The sequence below is a fragment of the Parasteatoda tepidariorum genome, chromosome 2, assembly GCF_982258835.1.
Source record: "Parasteatoda tepidariorum strain Cologne lab strain chromosome 2, Ptep-v5.0, whole genome shotgun sequence".
In the NCBI taxonomy this organism is placed as follows: domain Eukaryota; kingdom Metazoa; phylum Arthropoda; class Arachnida; order Araneae; family Theridiidae; genus Parasteatoda; species Parasteatoda tepidariorum.
The window spans coordinates 125,470,582-125,487,131 of NC_141756.1; the positions used below are offsets into that span (position 1 = coordinate 125,470,582).

A 16,550-nucleotide genomic window follows, 5' to 3' on the forward strand; every position below is an offset into this window, starting at 1 on the left:
TTTTTACATTATTTTTTAAAAGTTGCTTTCAGCATGAATGATCAAAATTTGACTACAATCCATTACTCTTTTGAGAACGTTGCTATAAAAAAATTCAGATTTTTGTTTGAAACAATTCCATTGCTTTTATTTCGCTGATTATAGATTATGCATTAGGACATAAATAGGTTTAGAAAAAAGCAGGTGTAATATGTAAACATTTTAAACAGAGCTTTTCAGAAAATAAATTTTAAAAAATTAAGCAGATGCTAGAGTCAATTTTCTGGTATTGATCAATTAGTCATAAAAAAAACTATATTATGCATTTAAAAACTTGCTTTGCAAAGAACCTTACTGATGAAAACTTAAACAAACAAGATTCTACTCTACGTTGGTTTAAATTTTTTGCTTTAACAATAATGTAAATAAATGTTCAGCTAAATTTTAAATATTAAGCCAAAAAAATTTTTACTATTATCATTATTTTAAACATCATAAAAATATTCACTTCTTATCTTAAATTTGAACTAAATAATTCAAAATTAAATTAAAAATACAATGCTAGTAGTATAAATGCTCATAAGCTAGAGTTAATGTTTAACAATGATGTTAAAAAAAAATTGTTTCCTAAATGTTGCAAATTTTAAAGAAACCGAATTTTAACTTCATCGAATTTCAAAATACTTAAACATTACTATCGTGACTATAAAAAAATTTCCAACATTGTATCTTACTAAGTTTTATTAATGAACACATATCTGCCTACCCCATTTTCTAAAATTTTGAAGATTTATTATAAAGTTGCTGTATAAATTACCCAATGCAGTAGTTAAGAATTAAAAAAATTTATCAAACCAAGTCATGACAAACATTATTTCACAATTTAATTATTTTATTTTAAAACAAAACACAATATAAACTTCACTCAACTATAAAAGCAATATATTCTTACTGTCATTGTTTAATATAAACATATAATCCTAAACATATAACATGACAAATATGTGTTCTTAAGAACACATATTTGTCATTAAATAAAATAATTTTTATTGCAAAAAGCAACAGTTGGACTATGTGTTATCATTTTTATTATTATTTTCTAATAAAAAGAATTCCAAAACTTTACAGTAATTTATTTCATGCAGTTCTTTTCTCTTCAATTGCAATTTTTTGTTTATGTGCAACTATATTTCAGAGCAATAAACTGATGAATCTGCATTATTGAAAGATTTTATAAAATTGTCAGCAACAGTAACCACACAAACACACAGCAGGGATGAATCACACAGAGATACGCCTTTCTTCAAACTTCTGCACAACAACAAGAGGACTTTCAACTCCGGCAGATTTAAAGAGAATCTAACAGCATATACACATGTCATTTTCCATTTGCATTATCCAGCAGCCCAGGCGAAGCTAAAATTATAAGAGAGAAAAAGTTAAACTTTACATTGAAAACACTAAATTTAAAACTATTAGCATTGAATATTTCTTTAAGACTTAAATCATTTAAAAAAATTTTTAATTGGTCTAAAATTTAATAGGTAGATTTCTGTAACAATACCTAAACCAAAAAATCTCAGTATCACTGAGCAAGAGTCGAAAAATATTTCATTTATAACCACTCTTAAGTAATAATTTTATTCTTTCCTAATTATTTTTTATTAAAAAGAAATTATAGTTCAAAATCCTTAAGCCCTTCTGAATCATTGGAGTTTAAAAGATAATTCCTTCTAGAAATGTTGTTCTTTCTTTCATTTTTTGAAAGAACACCATAATTTAATAAAGAACAGGAAAGGAAAAAAAAAACATTTTATATCTTATTGAAATCTGACTGTGAGTGGGGATTTTGTTACTAATTCAGATATTTGGAGCATAGGAAATCTGTGAAATTGGGGAAGGGGGATTCCGTTTTAAAAAATAAGATTTTTTGGCCACCTAAATCTATGAACTTTCCATGATTTTTTTTTCTTTTAAATAGTTAAAATCATGACATTTCATGACTAATTTTGTTCAATATTGAAATGCCAGACTTTCCTTTATGTAAATTGACAGAGATCTAGTCTAGAATGGCCGGACACAAGATATCAGGGCAGTACTATGAAAAGTTTTAACAGAGTTCAAATACTTTAGGATCTCAGCTCAAGTCATCCATAACCAAAATTGTTCACAGTCAATCATTTGAAATAAATAAATAAATAAAATAAAATAAAAATGAATATCTTCATGTACAAGGATGGCTATTGTACAAGTGAGATATCTTTGTTTCGATTCAAGATGAAAGTTATTTTAATTAATTAATATTATTTAATAACGTAATTATGGCTCATTCTTAATGATACAATTCATGGATTCAGTTGGCTGGAGTTCAATTAAAATATCTTAAAATACATTAAAAATAGTTTGCAAATTCAAATATATATATATGGATCACACTCTAGAACAATGGTTTCCAAATGATGTTAGGGGTTCCGTGAAAGAGTTCTGACAGTTGAGACTTTTTGAACAGTTTTTGAAATCTGTAATCATATTTAAAGTAATATGCCAAAAAATGGGAAATGAAAATTTTTAAAAAAATATATAATTTTTCTAACAACAATTTTATAAAAGTATGAAAAAAACATGCATTTATAAGAATTTGCAATAGTATTTAACATTGCGCTTTTCAAATCAAAATAAAATAACAGAATTTTTTTTAATAAAGAAATATGTTTCCCTAATAACTATTTTCAACATTTAAAAACAGTTTTTAATAGCAATATAAAAACAAATCTTCAGTTAGACTAGATTCATCTCTAAGACAGTGTATATTCAACTGTTAAACATACGAGTAAAACCTAAATTAAGATTATTAAATATAAAACGATGAAAAAAATTTATTTCTCCTTTTAAATATTAAAAGTTCAAAATAAAAATAAAGTTTTTTACCCTAATTATTACCGGACTATTTAATCATTTAGGGCTTCATAGCCAAAAAAAAAAAAATTGGGAACGGCTTTTCTGGAATTGTGCTATTTAATGTCCTGTTAACAGAAGACACAGAAAGAAGTATTTTAATCTAATTTCTGTTTGTATTTATTCGTCATTTGCATGCACTTTACAGAGCTACATGCTATCTTCCTTTAATCAGGATAAATATAAATACTAAAAGGTCTTTCATGCTCTATCCATTCCTTAAATAAAAATTAAAATTGATCATGAAGGAAAAAAAAACTATGATTACCACAAATATTAAAAATATTTTTGCACTGAGTTTGACTTCCTAGCCTTTTCAACAGTTTCATGGCCACTAGTAACTCATTTAGCACTTATTCTCAGTGGCTCTAACGTATAACGCTGTATAGAATTTTTTCTTCTTCAAATATTGGAGTGTTGTCAATAAAAAAAAAAAAGAAAACACTTAGTGAATAGAAAAAATGAATAGCAAATCCTAAAACATTATCAGAAATCAATCCTTTTAAGTTTTTATATTAACAATCTTGTGAAAATTACTTATATCAAAAACTATGGTTCCATAATCATCTAAATACTATATAATTTTTTAAAACCATATTAAGAACAATATATTAACTTTCAAACTAAGAAATATCAAATGAATAACCACTTCAAAAACTAAAGGATAAATAAAAGTCTTCAAAACACACATTAGTAACTCTTGTTTAATTACTTTGGAAACAAATTCGAAAAATATTTCATTTGATTGAAATATTTATTATGAACAAATTATTGCAAAATAATGAAAGTGTAAAAGATTTAAATAAATAAGTTTACATACAATATAAAATAAAAACTTTCAGCAAGATCTAAAGAATAAATGAATTTTCAAAATAAAATTAAAAACTTATCAACACAAACTGCAAGAATTTTTTAAAAAAAAAATCCAAATGATAAAAGAAAAAAAAAAGTAACGTAAACAGCAGTATTAAATTATTAATTCAATGTATTAATACACAAAAAAAAACATACTTATAAAATGAAACAGCCAAAATCTAAAAATATTCAATTAATTAGACCAAAAAAATAATAATAATAACATCTTATAACAAAAACACTTCTCGAATTGGCAAAAAGCTATGTGATGGTTCAAGAATATCTTTTTAAGAAAAACAGTGCTTTTTTTATTTATTCATAATTCATTTTTGAGAAAATTAAATGATAATTACACAGTGGTAAAGTTATCTGAGATCACAGATTTCATTTCATAAGTATCTTTTTTTCCTAAGGGGGTGTATTAATAAATTTAAGTGATTCTAAATTTAATTTTCTGTTAAAATTATAGAAAAAAGCTTTTAAGCTGCTTATTGAAAAAATTTTATTTTACTTTTTATTTTTAAAATATGTATATGGAGAGATTGTCTTTTAGAATGCCTTTCATAAACTACACTTTTCTCTTATTTTGACAATGAATGAGTAATATACACATAAAATAGTATAAGAGAGTAATTTAAAAGTAACGAAAATAAAACAAAAAATATTATTTTTCTTAAAGAAAAAAACAGTGTGAAAAGGGTTAACAATAAATGAAATCTTTTTACAAATCATTTATTCATAATTCTTCCCCTTAAAACTGAAGGGAAACTAATGCCAATTTATTTTTCGTTTTTTGATTTATTTCAACAAAAAGTAATCAAGACAGAGAGTGCACTGGAATAGGTCTCAGTATCCCAGTCCATTGCTGTATGAACTTTTTAAATTCTTAATCTATCAGATATTATTTTAAAGTTATATAAGTTAGGAATAAAATATATTTTCAAATAAAATTCAGTTAAGATAAATTATGTATATTTGTGTGCTTTTGCTATCAATCTCACTTGCTATATCCTAATTAGACTTAAAATCAGGTCTTATTAAATAATTAATCATTAGATTTATTAAAAACATCTTTTTCCAAATCAATTTTATGTATTTAAATAACAAAAAAATTTTTTTTTCATTCCTGGAAGTATAAATAAGTTTTAGTTCTCTAAAGCATTAGGCATAGTAGAAGTTATATATTTTATTTATTTATTATATTTCATGTAATAAATAATATATGCATAGCTGTCAACATGGATATGAAAAAATCCAGCAGATTTTACGAAATAATATAAATTTCATGGTAATTGTTGCACAATGTACTAAATATTTTACCCATAGGGAATTTTAGCAATTTTTATTATCACCAAAATAAAAAAACTGCTATATTTTCCAGTTATGATTGACATTAAACATACTTTAAATGTTATAGATTATGTTTACACATAATTTCAAATATTATTGGCATTTAATTCCTCAAAGATAGTTAAAAGATGTTTTTAATTAATTTAAAAAGAGTGTTCTAAATAAAAATAAATGGAACCTTTTAAAACAAAAACAGTTTTGAATTGATTTCTATAAGTGAGGTTCACTTTATTATGTATTAGTAATACTTATTTAAATATTCAAGTAATAACCTGCGCAAAAATATATTTGAATTGGGATTTTTTTTTAGGAAACTTGCTCAATTTTAGCAAATCAAGAGAATTTTAATTAAACCAGGAGAAACTGCCAGTAGAGTTAGCAGCTATGTATATGTAAATCTTTGTTTAGAGTTAAGCAATTAATAAAACATCCTTTAAATGTAGAAAAAAATAGCAGTTCCAAAGTAGTTTTTTTTTATAGGGAAGAAGTGCAACAACATATCAAGCACGCTAAAATATTGAAACATGCAAGCTAGCATTAGCATATATTTTTTACTCTATTGAAAATCTATTTAATATTAAGCTCTATACTTTTCAATCAATTACTAATGATTATATAAAAACTCAAAAATTTACAGCCAATTTTAAATTAACACATTAAGCACTATTATTCAGATATCATCACATCACAACTAAATATAGATCCGAGAAGGATTGAATAATATTCATAAGCAGCGAAAGTTTTATATGATAAATTTTCCAAAATTACTTAAATCTGAAAAAAATTTTACAATTCAAAAATATATTTCTGGCAAAAGATTTCTACATTAGAAACCAAAAATATTGAACCAAAATGTAAACTTCAGGATGATTAAACCATAGCCACTCTCAAATAAAAACAAACATTCAATGATTTCAATAATTAATATGTTCAGTTGAATGAGTTTTTCTTCAAAATTAATAATGAATAAACTAATTACAATGTAATTAAAACTTAATTGTACCTTAAATATATATAATTTATTAATACCCAAAAGAACATGATCGTTAAGTTTTCAATAAAATTTATAAATACTCGGGTATTTATGAAACTGAGGTATTAACCCGGGTAATTAGCAAGTTTTAAAATCTAAATATATGAGATAGTAAAATAGAAGATAAAATAAATGAATGAGAAATAAGGATTGAAAAATACAGTACGCAGATCCGGCTTGAAATTACTTAATTATTTAAGGTAGTTGATAAATATTCATTTTATACATACTAACTATTTATGTTTTTAAAAAAATATAAAATTTAAGTTACATAAGAAAATATAACTTATAAGCAACTAATCTTGAAACACAAATTTTACAGTATCTTATCAGCTGTATCATATTTTACAGATATGGCTTGAAATTCTATTAAATTATTTAAGCTAGTTGATAAATATGCATTTCACAGTGCTGACACCTTACTTACAACAATTCTGATAGTACATTTTTTATTCCTGTTATAAGAAATAGGGAAGAAGAATTTAATACAAAGTAAAATTAATGATAGGATAATTTTAAACAAGGGATAAATGTGTAACTAATACTATTTAAAAAGTGTTTACATAAGAGGATCTTAAAAATATAAAATGTAATGTATGGTAGTTACAGGTAAGTAGTAAATGAAACATTTATGTGACCTCATTCTTTATTAATTGATAAATTTAGAGTTTGATTTCAGTAGTTATCCTAAATTTTGAAACATACAAGAGAAGGAATATTGGAAGTTGTTTTTCAATTATTCTTTGCAATGTAAATGCTTTTAACAGCCTACTGTAAATTCTAGTGAGTAGTTTTTTCCTTCTAAGCATTCTCCTCAAGTAGGAAAAAAAAGTGTAGTAACAGGAAAAATTGAAAAATAACTTTAGAAAATCAGAAAGAATCTGGCACAAATATTTAAAAAAAATAATAACTTCACATACAAATATCTAAAAACTATTATATTGAAAAATAACTTTAGAAAATCAGAAAGAATCTGGTACAAATATTTCAATTTAAAAATAATAATAAATAAATAAATAACTTCACATACAAATATCTAAAAACTATGTTATTTTATAACCAATAAAAATAAATGTAACATTGTTCCTATGTCCATTCATAAGAGCATAGTCACGGAATGTAATTAATTTTATTGAAATAAAAAAGTTGTACAAACTTTCAGTGTTATGCTAATGTCATATAGTTGCTTATTTGCCTTTAGTTAATATTTATGTTCTCTCATAATAGAAAAAAATAATTAGTAGTAAGTAATTTCAAAAACTGAGAGAATAATATTAACATGTTAATGTCTAGGATGCATTTTTTCTTACATTGATCAAATGCTACAATGTAAAGTAGAAAGCTAAAAGTCCTGCCTGATGATTTCCTTTTAAATTTGTTTAAAACATTTCTGAAATTTATCAATTTATAACAGGGTTAAACTTTTATAAATAGTAAGCACCTTGCATCCTACCTTTTATAAATAACATACCTTGCATCCAAAACACTATTTTTGCACATTCATGATGTTCTCTAGCTTGGATCTTGCTTACTTAGTTTACCCTTACAAAAGTTATGTTACATATAAAGAAATTTTTTTCTTCTTTAACATGAAAATAAGGTAGGGGTGCCCAACCTTTTTAAGTGAAGGGCCACTTGCACGGCAGGTAGATAATAAAGGGCCGCAAGCATATTTAGTCATGTCAGTTGCAAATATAATGATTTTAATCTAAGCATTATGAAGCACTAAATAGTTTTATCAGTAAACTTAATAACATATTTGCAGAAAATTAAATACTTTTAACGATTTTAATTTATTTAAAACTAAAAAAAAAAAAAAAAAAAAACTAATACTTTTTAAAAAAAAAAACTTTTTCCATTTTTCACAATAATTAATTTATCAAATATATATGCATACATAAATATTGGAGGGGGAGATACAAATTCTAACCAAAAAGAAGCTTAAAGAATGAAAGATCAAAAAATATATGCATTTTATAGAGTAATATAAATTTGAATTAAATATTTTAATTAAAGAAAATTCATAATGTTTAAGCAAAAACCAAATTAAAAGAAACTTTTTATTGCATTCAGAAGCTACTGCAGGCCGCACATCAACAGTCAGCAGATCGCAAGTGACCCACCCCAATAATTAGACTAAAGAAAAAAAATTCTACAAATACACATTTTACATACCACAAAAAGAATTCTGTTGTAGAGTCTTAGACCAATATGGAGCAAGCACTGAATGAGCAGAACCTGCAAAGTAATTTAATTTTAATAAAAGGCCAAAACATTTGATTAAAACATGAAAATATGATTAATTTATTTTTATTTTTAATTAAAACAATTAATACCATAGAATTTAAATTAATCTGAACTTGAACTGGAGACAACATATACATAGAAGCAACAGAGTTTCCAATTATACAAGGCAAAAAGGTAAAAATCTTTAACATTCTAAGTTATTGTCAACAATTTAAGATTAACAGAAAGATATATTTAATTGAAAAAGTTACAACCAGGGCTCAAAACTAATGATGGCCCGAGACCATCATCATAAATCCAACCATCATAAAATAAATAATCCATGGCCTCCCTGACCAGCAATCATTGTTAACGAATGGTAAGCTGTTTTAGTTATATGATTTGAAATAATAAAAAATAGCATATAGTGCAAAATAGAATATTTCTTCATTGTTAGGAATGAAGTTCCATTTGACAATTCCATATTCTATTATTGTCCATATTCTACATTATATCATTACAGTGTTTCCACTACAAAGCGAGAACCTCGCATATTTTTTTCTTTTCTCGCATTAAAAAATTATTACCATGAGAAATTCACGCATTCTATACTTCAATTTCAAAAATCGCGAATTTCTCGCATTTTGGAAAAAGCTCAGAATTACGCCATTTAGAATAAAATCCGTTTAACTTTTCTTCCTGGATCTTTCATTATTTTCAACATCTGCCCCGTTATCTAGCTTCCCTATTTACCAGCATTGTTCAGAACTTTTTCAAACAACAGAACACAACCACAGAACTCCTTTCAGAACACATTTCTCTGCAACCACGTGTTTACCGTAGGTTAGGTTTCCTCACGTAATATTCAAATATTCAATGCTTTATCAAAAATATTCAATACTTTAAAAAATAGAAGACGTTAAAAATGTATTATAATTAAAGAAATGATTTTTTTTTCAAGAGTTTTTGTGTTTTTTTAGTTTTTAGTTCTCACCCTGTTTTTGAGAAAGGGTGAGAAATTCTCACCCATTTTTTTTCTATGATGAAAACACTATATTATCCTATCTATGATGAGAACACTATTTAACATTCACACTATTAATTTAAAATAAAAATTCAAATAGAGACAAGCAAGTAGACGATTGAAACTGCGTATGAATTAGGTAGTAATATATTTTACAGGGATGAGAGTAGTCAGAAAGTAAAAAAGAGGAAATCCAAGAATGAATGAATATATATATATATATACACACACAAAAATTTGACAAAAAGAGTGAGATCTTTAAACTTGTAAACCATGTGATTATAAATCCTGATGATTAATTTTAATTTGTATGAATATATAAATATTAATCACATGCCTTAATTTTAAATAGAGAGGATGTGAATCCGGATATGAGGCTTTTAAATCACGTGAATATGAAACTCTATATAGAATTTTAAAATATGCAGAAATACAATCATGATGCGTAATTTTTAGAGCACATAAACATGAATCACGATGCATAATTTTCAAACTGCACAAATACAAATCACAATGTCTAATTTTTAAAGCACGTTTAAGCACGAAAATCGATGTTTGATTTTACAACCGTAAAAACATATCACGACAGAATTTTAAGCTCGCATGAATACCAATCGCTACATAGGGTTTTAAAAAGCGTAAATACAAATTACTTTATTGGATTGGATTTCGTATAAATACGAAATTCGATGTTTGATATTACAACCGCAAAAATGAGTCACGACATAGGATATTAAGCTCACGTGAATACGAATCGCTACATAGAGTTTTAAAACCGCGTAAATACAAATCGCTATATTAGATTTTGAAATCTCGTAAATAAGAATCGCAATGTACGATATTTAAATCGCCTGAATAAGACTCGCAACGTTCAACTTTTAAATCAGGCAAATACGAAAATCGATGTTTGATAATAAAATAGCGACTTTAAAAATGCATAAATGCAAAACGCGATATTGGATTTTTAAATCTCGTAACTAAGAATCATAATGTGCGATGTTTGAATAGCGTAAATAAGAATCGCATAGCGCAACTTTTAAATCAGGTAAATACGAAATCGATGATTGATATTAAAATTGGAGAGACTGGACTTGGGATTTCTAAAAAGCTTGTTTGTATTGTTTTTGTTTAGACACAATAAATGAAAATTTACAAGATTAAGTGAATGAGCAAATAAATATTTTCACCCCAAATCCACCTCTATTTTTTCTTTTTCTTTTGCTTTCACGCCAGAAAACAGGGTCATGACGTCTGAATTGCAAAAATACGAGCTATTCAGCGGACGAATAAAAATACGGAAAATCTTATTTTCTGTGAAGAGAAAATAGCTAAAATAAGTAAAAATACGGAAGGGTTAGCAGCTAGGATGTAGTTTGAATTTTTTGTTTATCTTTGAAAATCGTAAATAAATATGATTATTTTATTTTAACAATTGAATTTTCAAAAAAAAAAAAAAAAAAAAGCGGGATATTTATTTAAAAAAAAAAAAACGAAACTTTTAGAGAATCCGAGTTTTTGATAAAAAGGCTGAAATTCGAAAGGCAAAAGCGAAAAAATATCATCTCTGTATAAAGGTCAACCAGTTTTATCCCAAGGAAATGATTTTTTGAGAAACTTCAGAGGGAAGAATGAGGATTCCAATGCTTTCGCTCCGCGGAAAATTAAATTCCTCATAAAATATTTTAACTTGTTCAAAAAAAATTCCGCGGAAATTAGCGGGAAAAATGGAAAAATCTAAAAAAAAGCGGAAATCCGCAAATTTGCGGTAGAATCTCATCCCTGATTTTAGTTACTTGTTCATTGTACCAGTGATTATATTTCCTTAATTTCTAACCATGATTGCAATAAAGTATCAATCAGAACAAGTTGGAACTGGAGACAACTCTAGAACAATGGATAAAGTGAATAAAAGTAAAAATGATTATGGTTCTAAAAGAAAGTAAAACTTCAGGGTTAAAAAAAAGAAAAAGAATTAACGAAACTAAAATCATACATCTTTTTTAAAAGAAAACTAATTATTATTTGCCTTTTAGTTAATATTATTTTTCTAGCAACATCATCTTAATTCTTTAGTAATAAAACATACCAAAGATGCAAAATAGAAGTGTGTATTCATATTTCACAAAAAATATCTCAAAATTTTTTAAGCAAGCTGTGATGGCTCAGGGGATAGAGCGTTCGCCTTCCAATGAGGTACACCAGGATCGAATCCTTGCAATGGCTGGTCGATTCAAATTCCGCATTCGGCTTGCACCGACCACAATGCTGATGCGAAATATACTGAGTGGCAGATGAATCATGGGATATAGTCCCCTTGCCATCAGGTTAAACGTGGGAGGTTTTACCCTCCATGTAACGCAAATATGGGTTAGCTCCATCAAAGAGTCCTCCAGAAAAGCAAATCTTTCCCAATATTTGATCCAGTAGTTCCCCTGTCTTCTGGGTTGGGTTCAAAATTACAAGGCTACGGAGTTGAACATTAGTAGTCCTAAACCCAAAATTGAGTAGGCTGTTCAACAAGGGTTAAAAAAAAAACTCAGGAAAAAAATAGGACTCTTAAATTTATGATGAAAAGATAAATTCTCTTATAAAAAGATCAAGCAAATAAATAAAATATTAAAAATTATTATCTTTAAATAACCAGACCTCAGATCCTTCACTTCAAAAAGAATTCTTTTTAATCCTTCAGCACCCAAACTGTTCTAAACATTACCCATTTCCATTACCCATAATATGTTTCTCTAGATAAAATTCCTATGCTTCCATCTTTATGACAACCAACATTTAACAAAACCTTCCCCTTCGTTAGTTTGTGGTTGCAAATCATTATACAGATAGTAAATACAAAATACAGTAAATGCAACCAATACTTGTCATCTGCATATTTTTAACATTTACAGTTGTATTATTTCAAAAGAGGAATTTGGAAAAATCAACTACACTGGGTAAAGCTTAAACAGCATTGCATACTATACGAAAACGGAACAAACAAACAAAAGACATAAAAAAGGGAATGAAAAAACTTTAATAGCTTCTGTGACTACTCATTTTATAATAAATCCAAGTAGTAATAGAAGCAATAATATATGTTATACAATTAAAAATAACAATGACCGGAAATGAAAACAATGGCCCTCAGCAGCCAAAATTAGTGAAAAATTGAATAATTTACACTATTACAGAAAAAACCAACCTTATATGTCGGCCTCTCATCTACTCTCTTACTTTCTCAAACATTTAATTCAGTGTGCTGTGACTCACTCATAACACAATTAAAAATTGTTAAAGTATTAAAAGTGACATGTTTTGAGCACTCAAAACATAGCCACCCATTCTCAAGACCCACCAGAATAAATGAGGAAACCAAAAAATTTTTTTTAAAGGAATAAATGTCCAAAAAAGAAATTCATAAATAAAAGTGAAAGACAAAAAAATTTATGGTCGACAAGAGACAAAACAGATAGATATGGGTCTTTATCTGATTTATCTAAAGGCTGGTAACAAGAGTACTAAAATAATTTCAACTTTTCTTATTTTATATTTAAAGGTAATAAAGTTTTTTGTTGTTCATTATGAAATATATTTTCTAGCTTCTGTTTCTTGAGATTATTTATTTTAAAAGAAAAATAGATCAACTGAGGCCTGGTTATATATCATCAAAAAAGCAAAAATTTCAAAATCTCAACTTTTTATTTCATTTTGCATAATTGTAAATTTAACGTCAAATAATTAAGATAAGATAAATACCAGTAACTGGGTCCTCAGTTACTCCCAACCAGGGTGCAAAGTAACGGGATATAAAGTCATACTGATTCCCAGCATCATCTTTGCAATCGAATTTGCCTCTTGCTAGTCACTATCACACCAACTACCTCTGAAGATGCAGATAATAATTGATTTTCATTGCTTTTGAATGATTCAAACTCATGCCTGAAAATTTAGGTACAACATTAATTTGTAACAGAATCATAAAAACTTACAGAGAATATCAAAATAAGTATTTTCAGAATGTTTTTTCTGAATTTAGAACATTAGTAAATTGTAATTGTTCTTAAGATTCTATGAAAATTGCTTAAATAGAACTACTATTTAAAAATATTGATATCAAAATTTTTACTTTAATAATTTGATCTATATTTTATTTTTCTTGAAAAAAATAGATTAATATGGTATAAAAAAATTTTCATCTACAATTAAATAAGAAAAATAATAAACTATTAAAATTTTTTTTTTTGCGTGAAATTATGTTTGAGTAAACAGGTTTTATGAGTGGGTGCAATTTTTTTAAAAATTTCCTTAGTATTTTTGAAAATTGATTAAAAACACAAAAAGTGAAATTAACATTAAGGGGTCCAAACTTTGAAGCGCTCTCCTGGCCAAACTATGGGGACCCTATTTTCTAGACAGGGTTGCCACTCAAATCTGGAAGGAAAAAAAAATTCCCCGTGTTTTCCCTGCACATATACGCAATATATTAAGAGGAAACAACAATTACTGCACTCTTGTGTGAGCTACATGAGGCAAACTATATTTATTAGTTTTAATTGCTGGCAAAACAGCTGAGCATACATAAATAATGCTATAGTATATGAAATAGTTTAGTACAGCTGAAATATCATGGTTAAATATCCCATAGATTACACTTTGAGTGGTCACCATTTTTAAAAGATAAAAATAAGAAAAAAAATTCCCTGTATTGTCCCAGTTTATAAAGAAAAAATAAAAATTCCCTGTTATTTTAGGTGATTTTAAAATTTCCTGTATTTTCCAGGTTTTCCCTGTGGAGTGGCAACCCTGCCAGATTCCGGTTACCTCCTATATTTGAAAGGTTAAGAATCCAAAGATGCAAAAAAACATATATGTTAATGCAGAGAAAATACATTTTTGTGTTTGATTCATAACTTAATTAATGGTTAGCACTTAATAATTAGCATATTTGAGGTTACCCCTAGAAACCATTTAGATTGACACTAAAAAAATGAAAATTTGATCATTAGAACAAAAGCTATTTATCGTGATATCCTTTTTTTGCGCACCTGTACATAGAAGATATTTAAAAGATGGTAATTTTAATGCACAAAAGTAACATTTACAAAATTAAAAGAGATAAAAATTTTTATACAATATTTTTTTCTTATCAACACAGAAAAAAATATAGATATTGAAAAAATTATATAATTACTTCTTTTTCATACTTTATGAGTCTTCATGGCATTAAAAGAAAGATAAAAAAAAAAAGAGGATTTTAAAAACCGTGAAATTTAAGGAAGTAACTGAGATTGATGGTATAGCCATTCATTTGTATTTACTACAAAATCACGTGAACCGATTCCCTTTAAGAAAGGGTTAATTAAATGTATGCAGTGTGATTCAAGTATTGTAATAAATAATATTAATGGGTGCCACTCTAAAAAACTTTCAAGATAAAACTTATTTTTTGACCAATTAACACAGTCTGTTAAACAGAATATTTCAAAAAATTATTGCAGCTCACTTATCATGAGGGTGGTCAGTTTATTATATCATTGAGTATATCAGCGGATATTTCATTGCCAACTTTTTTAAAATTTCTTCAACAAATAAGGAGAAATTTGAGAATATACATGTAAACAGGAGACAGTTGTAAAATATAGGAGTCTTTGTTAAAAAACAGAAGACTTGGAACGTATGTAATTTTACATTCCTTTTTAATTTTATTTCCCTTTTTTTAATAATTTTAAATAAATATTAATAAATTAATTTCATTATTAATTTTATATCCCATATTTTAATTAAAACTAAAAAAAGTGATATTAACATACATATAAAAAGTTTAAAACTATAACGAAATATACTGCAGTTTTAGTAGAAATCATAGTAAATATGGAATATATAGAATAGAGAATAGAATTGAATAGTTAGAATTGAGGTACAATTTACTGTAGTGCTTTTTTTGTAGCCAGAGGAAACATTTCCATGCATTTCACATTCCATTCAAAGTAAAATTTACACAGTAATGCAACATTTTCCAAAATTACTACACTGTAATTTTTTGAAAATGTTGAATTTTTTTCTCGTTTAATTAAACAAGTTTCAAAATTAACAAAATAATTTTTAAAAATTTAACCAAAGTCATTAGGCTTTAAAATAATTATTAATGAAATCTAGCAGGCTTACCAGGAAAAAAAGTTAGAATAAATATAATAAATAAAATAATAAAAAAAAAATATAATAAATAAATGAAGTAAAATATTTCAGTTACTATTCTTAGACTATGTAATATTTTAAACTTAGGTGATCAAGTAACAACTTTAACAGACATATGATTGCTAGAAGAAATTATCTTAAATTTTTTATTCGCAATGTATATTTTTTTTGTATTTAAATTCTTTTTATCCTTTTGTACAAGGATAAAAAGGAAAATCATTATTGATACATAAAAAAAGTATATGTATTGAGAAAAACGACATATTACTCCATTTTCGCACTTTGAAATCGTCAACGCATGAAAAAAAAACTTTAAATTTCCAGGAATAACTGAAAAAAGAATGATTAACCCGAGTGTATTTATAACTAATCGAGAGCGACAAAAAGGGGTTAATTAAATTTATGTTTTGAGATTCAGACATTATCTCGATATTTTTGATATATTTAAAAACGTATTAAAATAAACGAAATTTTAAAAAAATATAAAAAAATAAATAGTGATAAATGGAAAATAATTAGTGGAAAAATTATACAATTATAAATAAAAATACTTAAATGTGCGATTTAAATTTCTCATACTACAATAATGTAGTGATTTAAAAAAAAACGTGAAAATCAACAGCATTGATTTAAAAAAAGAAAAAAATATTAAAAGGTTGCTTGGATTTAGTGATGATCAAATGCGTTTGAAACTAATTACTCAAATGCGCATTCTAAATAATATTGTATGTAAAATTATATGGTATTGCATGTAAATTTCATAATATGAATTAAAAAAAGCACAAGAAATCAGTAGCAATAACTATGACTAAGTCAGTAAAAAAAATTGTATAAGGGACTAATAAATGCACCAATAGAATTTTGCATATCATAACAATGTATAAACAATAAAGGGATTAAAAAAAAAAAGCATTGAGAAAATTTGCAGCATTAATGGCCGAT

At 26.1% G+C, this 16,550-nt stretch overlaps 1 pseudogene across 1 annotated transcript in view; it reads right to left on the reverse strand.

The window, feature by feature from the left end:
* Window positions 1-853: 853 nt before the first annotated feature.
* The window catches only part of LOC147816175 (serine/threonine-protein kinase mig-15-like), a 45,737-nt pseudogene continuing 30,040 nt past the window's right edge, over window positions 854-16,550 (reverse strand). Inside the window, exons 11-13 of the transcript XR_015431218.1 lie at window positions 13,170-13,352; window positions 8,348-8,410; window positions 854-1,395 (exon numbers count right to left, since the gene is read on the reverse strand). The product of XR_015431218.1 is annotated as a serine/threonine-protein kinase mig-15-like (transcript). The remainder of the gene's footprint in view (window positions 1,396-8,347; window positions 8,411-13,169; window positions 13,353-16,550) is intronic.